The sequence below is a fragment of the Protopterus annectens genome, chromosome 5.part0 (genome assembly GCF_019279795.1).
Source record: "Protopterus annectens isolate FY-2018-M chromosome 5.part0, PAN1.0, whole genome shotgun sequence".
Taxonomy (NCBI): domain Eukaryota; kingdom Metazoa; phylum Chordata; order Ceratodontiformes; family Protopteridae; genus Protopterus; species Protopterus annectens.
In genome coordinates, this window is record NC_056735.1 from 438219745 (window position 1) to 438239765 (window position 20021).

Sequence of the window (20021 nt, forward strand, 5' to 3'; positions counted from 1 at the left end):
CATCTCCAACTTTTGACCCATTGCCATTCTGTCTCCTATCTCAAAGATCCTCAAAAAATATATTCACAGCCAGTTCCTTAACTATCTACATGACAATAACCTACTGTCAGTAACCCAGCATGGTTTTAAATGCAGACATAGCACCACAACAGCTCTTATATCCTTCTGTGACTCTGTCAATCAGAGTCAAGATGCCAGGAAACTTATCTTCTATCTATTTCTCAACCTTTCCAAAGCCTTTGATATTATCTCCCACCCTTTTTTTCTTGGAAAACTCTCCAACTTAGGAATCTCTTCCTCTACCGTACACTGGTTTTCAAACTAACTCACAGACAAGCAACAGGCTACTTTCTCTCCATTCCTCAACATGACTACTGATGTCCCCAAGGATCCATCTTAGGGCTTCTGCTATTCATCATTTTCATTAAAGACTTCCACTCTACCATCACTCAAGGTACAGTCATCCAATATGCAGAAGATTTTGCTCTCATCCGCACTGCCAATTCTCCACCTGAATGTCTGAAACTTACCCAGTCAGCTCTCACCTCCACCAAAATATGGATGTCTAACAACCACTTTGCCTTAAACCCTAAGAAAACTAAACTGGTGCTATTCACCCCTAAGAAGACCATTACTGTAAACAAAGACTCTTTCTCTATTCTCTCCCAAGCTAACACCACTATTGACATTGTCACACATACTAAACTTCTAGGTGTCACCATAGATGAGCATCTAACTTTCAACATGCATATTCACAACATTAAAAAAGCACAACAGAAACTGGGTATACTATACCGACACAAAATATTCCTCAATTACTCCTCAAAACTAGCCCTTGCCTCCTCCTTCCTGCTCCTATCTCTTCTTTATAGTGCTCCTGTTTTTAACAACATATAGGCCAGTCTTCTATCCAAACTAGACTCATGCTATAAAAAATTGCAAAGTTCGTCACTAGTTGATGATGCTTATCTCACCACTGTGCCTCTTTTCAATTACTAAACTGGCTAGAACTTCCTCATCATCAAACATATATACAACAAACAACTGCCCACAAACTAATATTCAGTCCATTCAGCTACCCTGCCCTTTCTTCTCTGTTTACACTATACCACCCTAATAGATCTCTCCACTCTGAAAATAGAATACTCTTGCAAATAGAAAAACTAACTCCTCTACCAGTTAAATACTCCACTCCTTTTCTACTGCTAGACTATGGAACTATCTCCCACCTTTACTTAGATCCATTAACAATGCATCTTCAAAAATTATTTGAGACAACCTCTTTTCTCCCAGTGGCTATGCTCCTGTGCTAGTTCCTCACAACCTATAACCTGACTTTATATCTCCTCTACTACTACTCCCACCTTTCCTACCTCCATCATTTATTACCTTATAAAGCTTCACCCTTTATCTCCAGATGATAATCTATTTCTGTAATTTTGTATACATATACTATAAGTAAATAGATTTATGTATAGCTGCATTGCATTATTACTTTGTTTACGACTTAGTTTACCATTTAAAACTTGTTGTATTAGCCAGATGAGTTTTTTTATCAAATGTTTGTATCATATACATCACTGTGGAGCTTTTCTCCCCGGGCATCCGCTGAAAATGGGCACTTTTTGTCCCAGTGGACTTTTCCAGTAAACAAATGCAAATAAATGAATAAAATACCCCGGGATTCATGAAGCTCGGCGCAAGGCCGGCGTAAGGCCTGCGCCGGCGGTGCATGGAATATCCGGCGCAGTAGCGCCATATACATATTAATGAGAGTGCACCGGAATCACAGACACGTGCGTAGTGTACGTGAGCGAGCCCAGGTAGGATGCGTCTGGAGGCGTGTCTAAGCCGGCAGGAGGTGAGCAACCTAATGTGCTGACAGCCACGGTCCGCCCACAATAGTAATGGCAGCAGCCAGGTCCCGTGCAGAATGAAACGCACGCATAGTACGCTAACATAGTCCCGTTCCAAATCAACGGAGAAGCAAATAGAAGCCACCAAGGCATAAGTGTACCCGCTCAAGGAGCAAAGGATACGCATAAGACCGCCGCCGTCCGCAATGTACTGTCAGTGTTTACACTCAGAGAAGGTGTACAGCCGCATGTCAGCGCCGCACCGACATAGGAGCAGCGACTAAGGTCACCACCTGTCCCACTGTGTTTGGGGCAGTCTCTCCATGGACAGTTGTGTCCCGAAAAACGTATTAGAAATGGCTGATGTGCTACGAATGTAGGACACAATGATATCCCGTATGTAATGTAATGGTAGCATGAATTGGTTATTTCTGTAACAGAAATACCGAAATGACACAGTAAACAGAATAAGCAAGGAAATTGCCACAATAATAAGCAAATTATTTAGGCAAACAAGTGAATTTCTATGCTATATAGTGACCGTTTGTATGTGTCGGCCTGTAAAGGCAGATGTGAGTCCCGGAAATATCCCAGATCGGAAAATGGAAAAGGTGGAAACCCCAGCAGCGACATGGGCATGGTCACCAGGGTTACCTGCTGTCCCAAAGTGCCATGGACAGTCCCTGATTGGACAATCGTGTCCCTGCAACAATCGTAAAAATGGAAAATGACCTGCGATCCCCTGACACGCAAATTCCCGCAATATACATGTAAATAGTAGCATAAAACATATACATTACGGTATGGAACACAGACATAGCATAAGAAAATAAATAAGGAACCCAAACGCTAACAGAATAGGCTCATAGTATGGCAAACAAGTGAAGTTCTGTCAACTGCACTAGCCCTGGGTATGTGTAGTCCTGCAAATATCGAAGTGTCCACATAACATGCCCCACCATGGGCATTGGAAAAGGTGCCAACCATAATGGTCACAAGCAGTAGTGACAGTACATAGCCGGGTAGCTGTGCCGACATAACAACAGTAAGGAAGCAAGATACCCCAAACACAGGCAAACATGTGCATAGCAACATATCCCAGACCCAGCAACATCTTTGTTGCATACACGGATGGTGTATGATGAAGTGTAATATCCAGAAGCAGAACACATGCATTCGGATGTACTACACAATAGCCTCATTGTACATGTCAGTCACACCCATGTATACCCCTGCACCCAAACCTGCTAGCATCCGTGTGCAGCTATACAACCACACACAATGTGCATACCTGAACTGTGGTAAGATGTTTGTGTTAGGCAATGCCACGCTGGCAAATACGCACCCACATGTCAGCAACCCACCGCAGGTACAGATATGTAAATGGCTGCATGTGAATGTGTCAGCAGAATGTGTACATCCGGCATGTAGTATGTACCCATCCAAACCATCTAGGTTTGCATACGACACGGTGCACATAAGTGTACACATGTGGACAAGTCGGCTCGGTGGACCACCGCATCGACGATCATCTCTGCAGTGAAGTCGATCACATATAGCGGAACAGGTGCCTAACACACAGGACATCCTAACAGGGTGCTACAGGCAAAGAAGGGGAAACTGGGACATCACATGTGGAGATGAGCGTGGCTGGACGGACAAATACACACGGTCAAGGTAAAGGATGGAACAACATGCATATGGCTGGATGGATGTTGTTCGTAAAATATATAGAAACACATATGAAGTTCCAGTTTACACTCGAAATACTATATAATGTATTGAATTGTACCGTACAATATGGCAGCAGAACTAAGCCTGCATGTAATTGGTGAAGCTAAGCTGTACTGTGATGGAATTCTGAACCTGGCAGTAAGCAGGACAGCAGGCTCATGTCTGTCATCATTAATTATTTGCTGGGTTACAGAACAATAAATGTATGTACATGCATAACAGCACTCCTTCCCCAGAGGAGGATGGCCTTGTGAGCTCAATGGAAGATAGCAGTACAACTCCCTACCAGACAGACAAAGCAACGTATCAAGAAATTAACTGTCCACTGTATCGTAACAGTCTAGGGTCCTTGAAACAGCTACAATCACAAAAGGATACTGTAATGTACAAGGTGCCTTGCAAGCCTGTGTGATTCCCATGAGAAAACAATTTAAAAGCACGAGCCCAGCACCCACGTATGTATAGACTATTGCGGACCATAGTGATGGAAATGCCCTGTGACCGACCACGTCAGTAAGTTGGGCAAATGCTGATTGTAAACACTATATAAAGAAACTGCTTACTGTATAGAGTCAGACAAAACTCCCATACTTGGACTGTACATTATTTAGCCTGCCTGTGTACACTACTAAAACTGTCGAACCCGAGCCTCCTGTGTTATCGGCTGTCACTTAGAAAAGTCTACTGATAACTACAGTCTGGTTGTAACAACTTATTTCACATCGTGATCCTTGTAATCCGAATTCCCTTGGTCAGCTACAGGTCAGAGTGCATGGCTCCTTAGACATGTACGCTCGAGAATATGCATAAATGGTTCTTCTTGAATGAAAAGACCTCCGACTGAATTGTTGTGTGTAAAGAGGCTGTTTACTGTCTGATCTGTGGCTGAAAAGCGGAAAACTGGATCCCAAGAAGAAAACGTGCAGCCTTAAACAGGAGGCCCAGGTAAGGAGTGTCTGCCTTTTTGTGTCTATTGTAGATCAGGGACCAGACTACATTGTGTTTCTGTTAACAGTAGTGATATCGGGTCGAAGACCTACCCACATACTGTTAAATCTGAACATAGGTCAGGGAACACACAGCAGAGTAAATAGTGAATGTAGACACTACAGTGGATACAGGGAAGGAGACACACGTGTTATGACAGAAGATGCGTAGCAGTCGTAGAGAGGATATGGGAGATTATAGAAGCAACAAAACATGTGATCCGCATTTAACGGGTGACGTGAAGAATATGCAATCGCAGAGAGCACATAATGTGAGTTACGCAGCAAAATGGGGTAATAAATATGACATTGATGGTATATTAGGCAACATACCATTACTGAAACATTGTAATCGCTGAAAATCCGATGCATATGTTCCAAGGTAAACACCTGTTCCACCCTGAGAGGGATATGCCCTCTCTGGCCATCCGTGTCCTGTAAATAAACCGAACACATGTCAAATGTCCTGATATCTCAGGACAAACATTTCCCAGATATATATCAAAATGGTAGCATAAAAGAGTACCCACTGCCCACAAGGACACAGTCCGACAAGCTCTACACTTTACATATGCACAGTGGTGTCCATTATAGGACCCAAAAATTGTGGAAATAATCGAATAATGTGTTATTCCAACGCGTACCTGAACTCATTGTCGTCACAGGTACACATATGCACCGCAAGCGTGTTTAATGTTGCTGATAGCTGTCCATGTAATGCAGCACAGATGCACAGAAATACCCAGGGTACCGGGTCCATAGAACTGCATCCACATCACTTCCGCACACATGACGGATGTGTAATGGGTACTGTCAATTGTTGCAGTCAAGGGATTCTGGGTATGTAGACTCTGTGCTCAGTGTTGTTTCGCAGGCAATCCTTTCTCCCGCCCCGTGGGAGGGATGTGTGCGTATCACCTGCCTCAGTCTCCGCTAATAATGCAAACCATACTCCGGAGAATGCTAAATGTAGGTGTGTAATGTGTACAGCCCCATACTACTGTCCAGTAGGCAATTGTCATGGATGGACACCCGTATGGCCAGAATGGCACCCACAACTGCAAACCCGGGTAAATGACATAGCCCGGGGAAGGCATAACACAGGAAATACACATAGGGACTACAGTTGACATTCCACATACAAAGCAGGACCGTCGTGCCAACACCGGCGTACACAGCACTCAATCTGCCAGCAACAGACTGAGGAGCACCCGCTACCGTACAGCGGAACAGATGTGCGACCTGTGGAACACATACTAATGGCACACACACAACGTCAAGTAGGATATGTAAACTATGGCTTTCCCACCTATGAAGACAACATGGTTAAATGAATGCATAGGTAAGCAACATGTTCTGGTGGTGTTATAGTGGAAATACAGTGACGGATATGTCCCATTGGGACGTCTGCGGTTTAAATTGAGCATTTGCTAACCAGCATCTTTGGATGTATGTAATTTGTCGACAGTAGTATATCACCTGGTTATGTAGCACCATGTGGAATGGGTAGTCCAACAGACATCCGCGATTTCTGAACACACAGTATCAGTGAAACCCACTGCTCACAAGGACACAGTCCGACAAGCTCTACACTTTACATATGCACAGTGGTGTCCAATGTAGGACCCAAAAATTTGTCTAAAGACAGGAATGCCGCCTTCTTTCAACACTTAAGTGAACTCATTGTCGTCACAGGTACACATATGCACCGCAAGCGTGTTTAATGTTGCTGATAGCTGTCCATGTAATGCAGCACAGATGCACAGAAATACCCAGGGTACCGGGTCCATAGCACTGCATCCACATCACACTTCCGCACACATGACGGATGTGTAATGGGTACTGTCAATTGTTGCGGTCAAGGGATTCTGGGTATGTAGACTCTGTGCTCGGTGTTGTTTCGCAGGCAATCCTTCCTCCCGCCCTGTGGGAGGGATGTGTGCGTAGCACCTGCCTTACTCTCCGCTAATAATGCAAACCATACTCCGGAGAATGCTAAATGTAGGTGTGGAATGTGTACAGCCCTATACTAGTGTCCAGTAGGCAATTGTCATGGATGGACACCCGTATGGCCAGGATGGCACCCACAACTGCAAACCCGGGTAAATGACATAGCGGCGGTAAGGCATGACACAGGAAATACACATAGGGACCACAGTTGACATTCCACATACAGAGCGGGACTCTCGTGCCAACACCGGCGTACACAGCACTCAGTCTGCCAGCAACAGACTGAGGAGCACCCGCTACCGTACAGCGGAACAGATGTACGACCTGTGGAACACATACTAATGGCACACACACAACGTCAAGTAGGATATGTAAGCTATGGCATTCCCACCTATGAAGACAACATGGTTAAATGAATGCATAGGTAAGCAACATGTTCGCGTGGTGTTATATTGGAAATACAGTGACGGATATGTCCCATTGGGATGTCTGCGGTTTATATGAAGCAGTTGGTAACCAGCATCTTTGGATGTATGTCAATTGTTCACAGTACTAAATCAGCTGGTTATGTAGCACCATGTGGAATGGGTAGTCAAACAGACATCCGCGATTCCTGAACACACAGTATCAGTGAAATCCAATGCTCACAAGGACACAGTCCGACAAGCTCTACACTTTACATATGCACAGTGGTGTCCATTGTAGGACCCAAAAATTTGTCTAAAGACAGCTCTTCCGCCTTATTTAATCACCTAACGGAACTCATTGTAGTCACAGGTACACATATGCACTGCAAGCGTGTTTAATGTTGCTGATAGCTCTCCATGTAATGCAGCACAGATGCACAGAAATACCCAGGTACCGGGTCCATAGAACTGCATCCACATCACACTTCCGCACACATGACGGATGTGTAATGGGTACTGGCAATTGTTGCGGTCAAGGGATTCTGGGTATGTAGACTCTGTGCTCGGTGTTGTTTCGCAGGCAATCCTTCTTCCCGCCCTGTGGGAGGGATGTGTGCGTAGCACCTGCCCTACTCTCCGCTAATAATGCAAACCATACTCCGGAGAATGCTAAATGTAGGTGTGGAATGTGTACAGCCCTATACTAGTGTCCAGTAGGCAATTGTCATGGATGGACACCCGTATGGCCAGGATGGCACCCACAACTGCAAACCGGGTAAATGACATAGCAGCGGTAAGGCATGACACAGGAAATACACATAGGGACCACAGTTGACATTCCACATACAGAGCGGACTCGTGCCAACACCGGCGTACACAGCACTCAGTCTGCCAGCAACAGACTGAGGAGCACCCGCTACCGTACAGCGGAACAGATGTGCGACCTGTGGAACACATACTAATGGCACACACACAACGTCACGTCGCATGTGTAAACTATGGCATTCCCACCTACGAAGACAACATGGTTACATGAATGCATAGGTAAGCAACATGTTCGGTGGTGTTATATTGGAAATATAGTGACGGATATGTCCCATTGGGATGTCTGAGGTTTATATGAAGCAGTTGGTAACCAGCATCTTTGGATGTATGTCATTTGTTCACAGTACTAACTCAGCCGGTTATGTAGCACCATGTGGAATGGGTAGTCAAACAGACATCCGCGATTGGGGAACATACACCAGCAGTGAAAAGCACTGGGCAGGTGGACACAGTCCAGCAACATCTAACTTGACATATGCACATCGGTGTCCATTGTAGGACCCAAAAATTCTGTTCAGAGAATGCCTGCTAGCTTCCTGCATTACTCATGTGATCTAATTGTCGTCACCACGTCACAGGTACACATAGGCACGCAAGCGTGTTCAATGTTGATGATAGCTGTCCATGAACTGCAGCACACATGCACAGAAATACCCAGGGTATCGGGTCCATTCAGCTGCGTCCACATCACACTGCAGCACACATGAAGGATGTGTAATGGGTACTGTCCACTGTTGCAGTCAAGGGAGTCTGGGTATGTAGAATCTGGCCTCGGTGTTGTTTCGCAGGCAATCCTTTGTCCGCCCGTGGGAGGGCGTGTCGTAACACATCGTCACTCTCCGCTAATAATGCACACCATACTCCGGGAATGCAAAATGCAGGTGTGAAATGTGTACAGCCCATACCAGTGTATAGTAGGCAATTCACATGGATGGACAAGCGTATGACTAAGATGGCACACATAAATGCAAACCTGGTGGAATTACACTGCCGTAGTAAGGCATTACACAAGTCATACACATAGGGACTACAGTTGACATTCCCCATACAAGAAACACAGACAACCAGCCGATGAAGTCCAAAGCAAAGACGAGGTACTGTAGGGACCGTCAGTGACCAACCAGAGCACACCAAGAATTAAAGGCAGTCACCATAGTCTATTGGAGCCCACTTCGTCTGCTTCATAAGCAGACTTATTCAGACTACATACAATGCAGTCCAACCTACTACATTTACAAGCATTAATTGGTTGGTACATTAGATGTGCTAGGTACTAATTACATGCCTTAAAGGCAGACAAGCGAACAAACCTTACTTGGGTTACACATCCCACACAGTGAGGACATCAGACATTGCTTGAAAGGTACAGTCTTCATCGGAAAATGGAAATATATGTACATATATGAAACATGAACCAACATAAAATGTTTTCCAAATGTCTGACTGTGTAAGCTACATATATATGTCCTACGGATTGTGCCAATATATTAACAGAACTGCAGACACCTAGTAATATGAATGAACCATAATATATACACATAAACCGTATGAATATGACTACTGTAAAATAGACCAACGAAATGTAAAGATTCACAATGTGCTAATGTAACATTCATTTAGAAGGTTACTTAAATAAATCAATCCAGACATCCATGTGTAAATACTAACAGAAGGCCAGCGAGGTGCTTGCCCTCACATGTACTGGGATGTCGTTCCACAGCATAGTGAGTGTCTGGGTGATGAATCCGTCCCAACAACACGTTCGATTAATGACAGTGTCAAGGTGTCGTCAGCTGCCCTTGTGGTTCTGAGGATCTACCTTATTTACGTGAAGCATAGTCATCAGATCTGGGTTCGACCTAGCCGTGCATGCCAGGCACGGGTCACCTCTGGGCAAGTGGTATGCAACTGTATACAGCTGGAATCCTTTCAGTCGGTCAGTATAACACATATACCTGAGACCCTGCATCCGTTTGTCGAAGAACTGTTGGTGCCTTTCCAGCTGCTGCAGGTGTTGGGTCAGATACATTCTGAGCGGGGCATTGTACCCAATCATAGGTCTATTGAGTGATGAGTACAAGTGGACAATGACCTCCCTGATCTAGATGTGAATCCCTTCATGATGATGTGGGCAATGTGGAAGGTCTACCCAACTATGTTAGCAACATGTGTGTCTAACGAGCGGTTAACAACAACACGTGTCCCCAGATCACTGGTAACCCCTCCGTGTTCAGTGGACTGCCACCTATATGGTAGCTCGGGGTAACCTTGTTCATCCCGAAGGGTATGCCTATGCATTTCCTGGCATTTAGCTGTAGGACATGTCTCTGGTACCACTTATCCACATCTGTGAGGCACTCCTGAAGGATATCTGTGTCAGATGTGTGTCTGACTTTGGCATCCGGTTTGCAGTCGTATGCAAACATTGTCACCCATAACCCCCTGTGTGCGTGTACATTGGAAGCGTAGATGCTGGAAATAGTGGACCCAGGACTGAGCCCCATGGGACACCACCTGTGACTGGCTGTGAGTATGACATGGCGCCAGCAACTATGGCCATGTGTGTTCTGTGACCTAGCCCGTTTGCAACCCATATGGCGATGTATGGATTTACATTCAAGATGGCGGGTTTATCAAGTATACCGGAGGGTGGTATTGTGTCGACGGCCTCTGCGGGTTGAGGTAGGCTGTATGGACTGCTTTACCCTCAGCAATGGCCTTGGTGACTGATTCTACAAAGTGAAACACGTGTAAAGGGCATGATCTGACTATGACCAAGCTAAACTGGGTTGTATCCAAAGTATGCGGGTCCCCTATGTCCTTATCTATGTGTCCCATTATGATCCATCTCCATGGCTTTGCAGATAAGGCTTGTCAAACTAATGGTATGGTAATACCCAGGGTCAGTGGAGGCACCATCTATGTGGAGTGTGACTACAGTCGCCCTGTGCTACTACTCAGATGCGTATCCTGAGGTGAGGCTAGGATTACACAGCTGTCCGAAGTGTGGGTTAAATTCCCCATAGAGTTCCTGGAGTGCACAGCTGGGACACCATGTGGACCCATGGATGTTGTGTTGACTGCCTTGGGGCTGGATGTGGGTAATGCTGGACATACCAGCGGCAGGCGTGCCACGTTCGAGTCCGATGCCCAAGGGACCACACACATAGCCGGCCTTAGGCATAGGCCAAGTAGGTAGCCGTCTAGGGTGTTGCTCTACTCGGGGCACCTTTCCAGACTCTATTTGGTGTAGGTAGACCAGGAGGGTAGCGGGTGGCGTGTCGGTGGCAACCTCTGCCTAGGTCACCACTTACCCTAAGGCCACTCTTCCGTGGGTAATACAGCAGTACCCACACCCAGGCGGGTCATCGCTAGGGTCATTGCTAGTATGGCACATCATCTACGTAAGGAAGGAAACCATATATCCCCAGACATAATGGCACAGCATAATGCCTGTTCGCCGGCCAAAGGCAGACATACGTCACCCGCGTCGGTGCGGGCGTACTGCGCGAGATGTCCGTTAACAATGCCGACAATGTGTCGCTTTGTGAAACAAACTCCACAGAGACATTCAATAATAGACAGCGGCGGACAACCCGATGTCCTCGTGTCTGAGCTGTTCAACCTGTTACGCCATGTTAAATGTGTGTAGCACAGCGGAACCGGGCCAAACAAAGCAACGGACATGTCTGTGGCTCAGTGAAAGTCATCACGCAATGTTAAACCCTTGTAATATTGCGACACAGGCCATACATACGGAGGGTTAGTAATGGCAGTAGGTTAGTTCGATCAGACCGTGTGCAATTAGTATAACGAGATCTACAGCGGATACACCGCCAATCGGCGCACACGGTTAAGACTAATTGGGGGCGTGACATGGTACCATGGACACGGACAAAAGCGTGCCCATGTGACTCATCTAACATTCGTACAGGGTCAGGGCGGTCCCGTACAGTGGGCGGCCAAGACCAAACCCAAAGCACCACAGCAACACCCTGACAATCGAAGGCCTGTATGCATATGGGATATAAGCAGCTGTCATCTGAACAGCCCTGTGGTGACGACATATGCATCCTGGGCCATGGCGAGGGAATTAGGAATGTCCACCGTGCAGTACCGCACCTTTCCCAGCAGGAGAATGGATGCCTGTGGCGTGCGTGTGTGCGGGGGGGGGTGATATGTAAATGTACATAGGTACCACGGGTATGCATATTAATGACATCAAACAACTATAGTGCACTGGTCACAGTAAGAGTCAAGCGTGACTGCAGTCACGTTGGAATTATGACTATAGAACATATAGATGTGCGTGTGCGTAAAGCGTCCATGCTGCAAAGACTGTTACATATATAAAGCTGTAAGTGCTTTCTGCACCGTCCGTCAACGGATCAGACATATGTTACGGAATAGTCACAAGTAGCATAAAACACGTAACCACACAGACACTGTAAACATATATAAGCGGACTACGGATATGCATGTGCGGCGTGCGCGTAACCCACAATCCGGACATGCGAGGTATGCGTGTGCGTGTGTGATCCAGTGGAACCAGGGAAGGTTACGGATGTCTCCTCCACACGTTTACATTCATAATTGTCAAATATATGCTTAAATAGTACCTATTGATTCCATGCTTTGTTATCGTAATGCTACTAATATACACATCGATATACAATAACCTGATCAACACACTACATTCTAAGGTGCACTCTCACCAATTATCAACTATGTGTCCGGATACTGATTGTATTTACCAATATTGTAGATATATTAACACATTGTTGCCGTATTATTGTTTCCATGAAGTAAGGCATGCAACACTGATATGTATATGTCACGTTATAATCAAGACTTGGAGCACTGTCCACCTAACTATGAGCAGGTTTATTGATTATTTCGCTTTAAACCGACTCTGAAGGAAGTGAATTAGGGACGGCTATGTCATGACATCCGTTACTCCGACGGTGCCCCATGTTAGTAGTTGAGAGAGCTCAGTATCCTTTCACTGTGGAGTCTATCGTATTTGACAGTGTCTGTTTCTGCCGATATATGTTCCATAATGTCGTTTATGAAGATGGGCAGGGCGCAAGGTTTGCTGTATTTACGCATACTGGCGCGTGGATATAGATAGGCCATGTCATACAAACGATGGGTAGTCAAGCAGACATCCACGACTGGGGAACATACAGCGGCAGTCAATACCACTGGCCAGATGGGGACAGTCAAACACGTTCTACACTTTACAAATGCACATCGGTGTCCATTGTAGGACTCCAAAAATTCTGACTGTTTTGCCAGTATGCGCCAAGAACAGCCAATCCGGGTACAAACCGTGACTACGGCACAGCTAGACATATGCACCACCAGCGTGTTTAAGGTTGATGATACCTGCCCATGACATGCAGGACATATGAACAGAGGTCCCCAGACTGCCGTGTCCATACATGTGCGTCCATATCCCAGTTCCGCACACATGAAGGATGTGTCATGCGTACCGTGGGGGGTTGCAGCCCTGGTATCCTGGGTATGCAAAATGGGTCTCGGTGTTGTTTGGCTGATAATCCGTTGTCCCGCCCGGTGGGAGGGCTGCGGGTACAGGGCGTGCCTTAGTCCCCAGTAAGGATGCAAAGCACCCATAGGGTAATGCTAAAGGCATGTGTGAAATGTGTTCAGCCCTACATCAGTGTCCAGTAGGCATTTCCCAAGGATGGACAAACGTGCGGACAAGATGGCACCCATAATAGCAAGCCTGGTGGAATCACACAGCCGTAGTAGGGCATGACACAGGACATAAAGATGGAAACAGCAGTACATACACCCGTAGACATCCATCCTGCCATGCGAATCCCAGCGTACACAGCAGCGAAGGTGCTATCCAGTATGTGGGGATCACCGCCTCCACTCTGCGGAACATACCTGCGACCTGTGGAACACATATTAATGGCACACCAACAACGTCAACTAGGAAGGTCATACTATCGCTAAAATATGGAGTTCACACACATAACCGACATACTGTCATGAATACATAGGTTCTACATGTACCGGCTGTGTTATACTGACAATACAGTGGCGGATAGTTCACAATGGTACCTGTGAGGATTATGTAAAGCAGTTGCCAACCTGCAGGACTACAGTAACACCCTATGGGTAAATTGTGGAAGGACACGGGTTACGTAGCACTACATAATATGGGTAGGCGGACAGACATCCGGGAATGGGGAACATCACGGCAGTCAAACCCACTGGCGAATGGACACAGTCCAACATGTCCTAAACTTTACATATGCACATCGGTGTCCATTGCAGGACCCAAATATTACTCCTTAAGTGAGTGTGAGCAACATAGTGTGAACGGAAGAGGTGACAGCCGTGACTACGGCACAGGTAGATATATGCACCACAGGTGTCTTCAAGGGTGATGACAGCCGTCCATGAAATGCAGGACATATGAATAGGACTCCCCAGGCTGCTGCATCCATACACGCGTACTTCCACATCCCATTTCCGCACACATGAAGGGTGTGCAAGGGGTACTGTCGGCGGTTGCAGACATGGGATCGTGGGTATGCATATATGGGTGTCGGTGTGGATTGGCAGATGATTCATCGTCCGCCCGTGTGCGGGGCGTGGCCATGGCATATCGTTACTCCGCAATACTAATACCGATCATCCACGGAAATGGAGAATGCAGCTGTGAAATGTTGACAGCCCGATACTAGTGTCAGTAGGCAGTTCCATGGATGGACAAGCGTCACGGCCAAGATGGCACCCATAGCTGCAAACCTGGGGAATCCCACAGCTGTTGCAAGGCATAACCCAGGGAATACAGATCACGGTGTACAGAACACACTCCCCATTCAAAGAAAGACCGTTGGGCAGTTACCGCGTACACAACACTCCATGTGCCAGCACATCTATGGGGATCTGCGCTTCCATACAGTGGAACAGATGGGTCACCTGTGTAAAGATACCAATGGCACAATCTCCACGTCTGCTGGGAATGACATAGGATGGTCAAACTATGGCGTTGACACCAAAGAAAGACATCCTTCGGTGAATTAATAGGATTGATGTCAATACACCATGGCAAACACCCAATGAACAGGGAAGACTTGCTGGCACCCTATGGCCACAAACCATGTCACACATAGGTAGATGGAACAGTCAACATAAACATTTCGTCCACGACAGGTCGCATATGGTATCCAAAGGTACTTCATAGACATGTATGCGCTATCACCCGTTGGCACCGTGAGACTTACACATAACATGGAAGTATCCAGGCTTTAAATGTCCACCCTTACACTTCCATTTGTCACTTTCTATGCGAGCAATGGAGATGTAGCCACAGCATAGAAAGCAGAGCCGTACTGCTAACGAAACACACGCATGTCAACATCACAGAAAGCATGCTATGAACACCGTATTACATGATATTGTACTATGCAACACAAACAAACCGGAAACCTGCAGCAAGAATAGTCCCGTGGTTCGACACATCACAAGTTTTCGTAACATTTGAACAGTTCATTAAAACATGCAACGTTTTCGTTGTTTCCACAGCGTGTGCAGGAAATATGCTATGTCTAAGAATGTTCACAAACAACAATGTGAGTCTTAACATGATTTTAAATATCACACTGTTGATTGTGAACACTGTAACAATTTGCTTATTCAGTTGTATGGTGAAAGCAGCGGAAACACACACACACACGGAAGGGACGGAGATGAACCTCGCCTATTTACCTGACCTTAGTACAGTATGAATCACTTACACAACGCGCTACCCAGGTAACTGTCGTGGGCGCTGTCAGAGGCATACATGTAGGCTGCTGACGTCACCCGCAAGACAATATTTGGAAATAGCCAAGGCATGTGTTGCGAAGCGTCTAAAAGCATAATCAGTCGCAGGGGCAGCTGGAAACACACACACACACACACACGGAAGGGACGGGGGCGAACCTCGACTATCTACATGAACACACTACTGTATGAAGCATTTACAGAGCAGCGCTACCGAGTTTGCTAAACAGGCGCTGTCACAGGCATACTTGTAGGCTGCTGACATCACCATAAGACAATAGTTGGCAATAGCCAAGGCATGTGTTGCGGGCGTCTAAAAGCATAATCAGTCGCAGAGACAGCTGGAAACACACACACACACACGGAAGGGACGGGGGCGAACCTACGACTATCTACATGAACACACTACTGTATGAAGCATTTACAGAGCGCTACCGAGTTTGCTAAACAGGCTGTCACAGGCATACTTGTAGGCTGCTGACATCACCGGCAAGACAATAGATGGGAATAGCCAAGACATGAGTTGCGGGCGTCTAAAAGCATAATCAGTCGCAGAGACAGCTGGAAACACACACACACACACACGGAAGGGGCGGGGGCGAACCTCGACTATCTACATGAACACACTACTGTATGAAGCATTTACAGAGCAGCTACGAGTTTGCTAAACAGAGCTGTCACAGGCATACTTGTAGGCTGCTGACATCACCCGCCAAGACAATAGTTGGCAATAGCCAAGGCATGTGTTGCGGGCGTCTAAAAGCATAATCAGTCGCAGAGGCAGCTGGAAACACACACACACACGGAAGGGCGGGGGGCGAACCTCGACTATCTACATGAACACACTACTGTATGAAGCATTTACAGAGCAGCTACCGAGTTTGCTAAACAGGCGCTGTCACAGGCATACTTGTAGGCTGCTGACATCACCCGCAAGACAATAGTTGGCAATAGCCAAGGCATGTGTTGCGGGCGTCTAAAAGCATAATCAGTCGCAGAGGCAGCTGGAAACACACACACACACACACACGGAAGGGGCGGGGGCGAACCTCGACTATCTACATGAACACACTACTGTATGAAGCATTTACAGAGCAGCTACCGAGTTTGCTAAACAGGCGCTGTCACAGGCATACTTGTAGGCTGCTGACATCACCCGCAAGACAATAGTTGGCAATAGCCAAGGCATGTGTTGCGGGCGTCTAAAAGCATAATCAGTCGCAGAGGCAGCTGGAAACACACACACACACACACGGAAGGGGCGGGGGCGAACCTCGACTATCTACATGAACACACTACTGTATGAAGCATTTACAGAGCAGCTACGAGTTTGCTAAACAGGCGCTGTCACAGGCATACTTGTAGGCTGCTGGCGTCACCGCCAAGACAATAGTTGGCAATAGCCAAGGCATGTGTTGCGGGCGTCTAAAAGCATAATCAGTCGCAGAGGCGGCTGGAAACACACACACACACACAGAGACACACACACGGAAGGGGCGGGGGCGAACCTACGACTATCTACATGAACACACTACTGTATGAAGCATTTACAGAGCAGCTACGAGTTTGCTAAACAGGCTGTCACAGGCATACTTGTAGGCTGCTGGCGTCACCCGCCAAGACAATAGTTGGCAATAGCCAAGGCATGTGTTGCGGGCGTCTAAAAGCATAATCAGTCGCAGAGGCAGCTGGAAACACACACACACACACACACGGAAGGGCGGGGGCGAACCTCGACTATCTACATGAACACACTACTGTATGAAGCATTTACAGAGCAGCTACCGAGTTTGCTAAACAGGCGCTGTCACAGGCATACTTGTAGGCTGCTGGCGTCAGCCGCCAAGACAATAGTTGGCAATAGCCAAGGCATGTGTTGCGGGCGTCTAAAAGCATAATCAGTCGCAGAGCGCGGCTGGAAACACACACACACAGAGACACACACACACGGAAGGGGCGGGGCGAACCTCGACTATCTACATGAACACACAACTGTATGAAGCATTTACAGAGCAGCTACCGAGTTTGCTGAACAGGCGCTGTCACAGGCATACTTGTAGGCTGCTGGCGTCACCCGCAGGACAATAGTTGGCAATAGCCAAGGCATGTGTTGCGGGCGTCTAAAAGCATAATCAGTCGCAGAGGCAGCTGGAAACACACACACACACAGACACAGACACACACACACACACACACACACACACACACACACACACACACACACGGAAAGGGCGGGGGCGAACCTCGCCTATCTACATGAACACACTACAGTATGAAGCATTTACAGAGCAGCTACCGAGTTTACTGAGCAGGCGCTGTCAGGAGGCATACCCCTCGTGAGTGGTATCATTTGCAAAGGCAATCGCCCGATCGGGTGTTGGACAGAGTGCGCAGTCACGCAGTCTGTTACCATCCCAAGGTGCGCCGTACACTAACTGCGTTAGTGCTGCAGTCGAGAATAACAAGTAACTACTGATCAGTACATCACTGCATACTGGGCATGCTCAGACACTTAGACTTCGGCACAGGGCAGACATGCATACACATGTTGCGGCGGCATGGGTGGCGTAATGTGGACCGTCGTGTGTGTCCAGCCACAACAGAAACCTGGCCATGCCACAGGCGTGGCCGTTGCGTGGGGATAGAGGCATGCACCGGGGTATTACTGCAGGCGGCTGTGGTGTGCACTGTGCTGTGTGTCTATCTACACAGCTGCCTACTGGGCATGCTCAGACACTTAGAGTCGGCACAGATCAGACATGCATACACATGGTGCGTCGGCATGGGTGGCGGAATGCGGACCATCCTGTGTGTCCGGCCACACAACAGTAACCCGGTCATGCCACAGGCGTTGTTGTTGCTGCGGGGAATATGTAGGTGCAATTAACCATGTGTAGGACTGGCCTACAGTTTGTTGCATGCTACAGACAACCCTCACAAACACAGGATACCTTCACAGATGTCCTGAGGACACTGGTGAGTGGGCATGCTCTCACAACAGCACCGTTTGGGTGACATGAACCACCCATACATAGCCTGGGAACATTACCCATGGCACAACACAGTGCGCCAGCAGTCCCAGGTGTTCACACACCTGGCCACTGTTAAACAGCCATGCACCATACATACCAGGGGGATGTCTGACAGTTCTGCCCATCACGCATGGTGAGGATATGCCCCACACAGGATGTACAGCCCTCAATGGTGATGCAAGACCGTATAGTGGATCCACTGGTCATCCACTCACTGTAACCAACACCAGCATGGGGACCTCAGTGATGACCTCTCCACAGAAAACCACACACATCATATGACGGTGTGGTACCCTACATGTCCTCCATGCCAATGTTGAACAGAGGCCAGACCGGCAAGCGCCTAACGAATGCCTTCCCGACCACCCACATGCATGTCTGCAACAGGCAAACATGATGACATCAGGACCTTGTCCACCACAGGTAGGCACATGGTGTGGTGGACCGCAGCCACTGACTACCTGTACATCAACAGTTGGAGCTACTACATGGCAGGGCAATGACAGTACCAGGAAACCATCACCCATTCATACCGGCGTCACCATACGCCCCACATACCAACATCCAGGTCCGCTCGTGGGAGTGGTACTGCAGAGGGCACATGAGACAACCACAGGGCCTTCCCTAACTGTGGTAAGGACATGGTTGGGGGCACACAGACTTGCCTGGAAATGGTCCAGAATGGTACAACAGTCACTGCACCCACAGACATTGTCTGCATACCACAGGACATGTTCCATGCATACATCCCCAACAGGGAACATATCCATCCCACCAGAGTGTATCCTCCCAAACATGTCATATGGGGGTGATCCCATATCTCTATGGCGTTTGACACGTCAGCAATGGGCACCGATGGTTTCCCTGGCTGTGTGCTACCCATCCTCTTTGAGGCCCTCGGCCCACACATGCGACCACTGTGTCATGTTAGCCTTACTATGGGCTATGTCCCCAATGGATGCCATATGGCATCTGTGGTCCCACTATGCCAGGGTAGTGCTCCTATGGACTGTCAACAGCCACACCCTATCGCTTGACAAGTGTTGTCTGCAAAGCTGTGTGGAGGTCCATACAGGTGGTCATGGTTACAGATAGCGGTGTACAGCCAATGCGGAACATACCCACAACTACATAGTCAAGGGCGGATCCTGCCTCCCGAACCTGCTCGTCCAGTCTGGAGTGTTCACCAAGGCCATTGATGGGGATATGTGGGTTTGCACACAGTACCATGACCTGGTGGGGGCGTTCAGAGCACACTACACATGGGACCCATGTAAAGGCTCGCCAGCATACATGTGGGGACATATGTCACCCGATGCTTCTCACACAGGTTGGAGGTCACACCACACAGGGTTGGTGCTGAAGGTGCCTTGTCACACTCATATCTGGACCCAGTGGAGGCCCACAGGGCTCACTCCTGTGCCC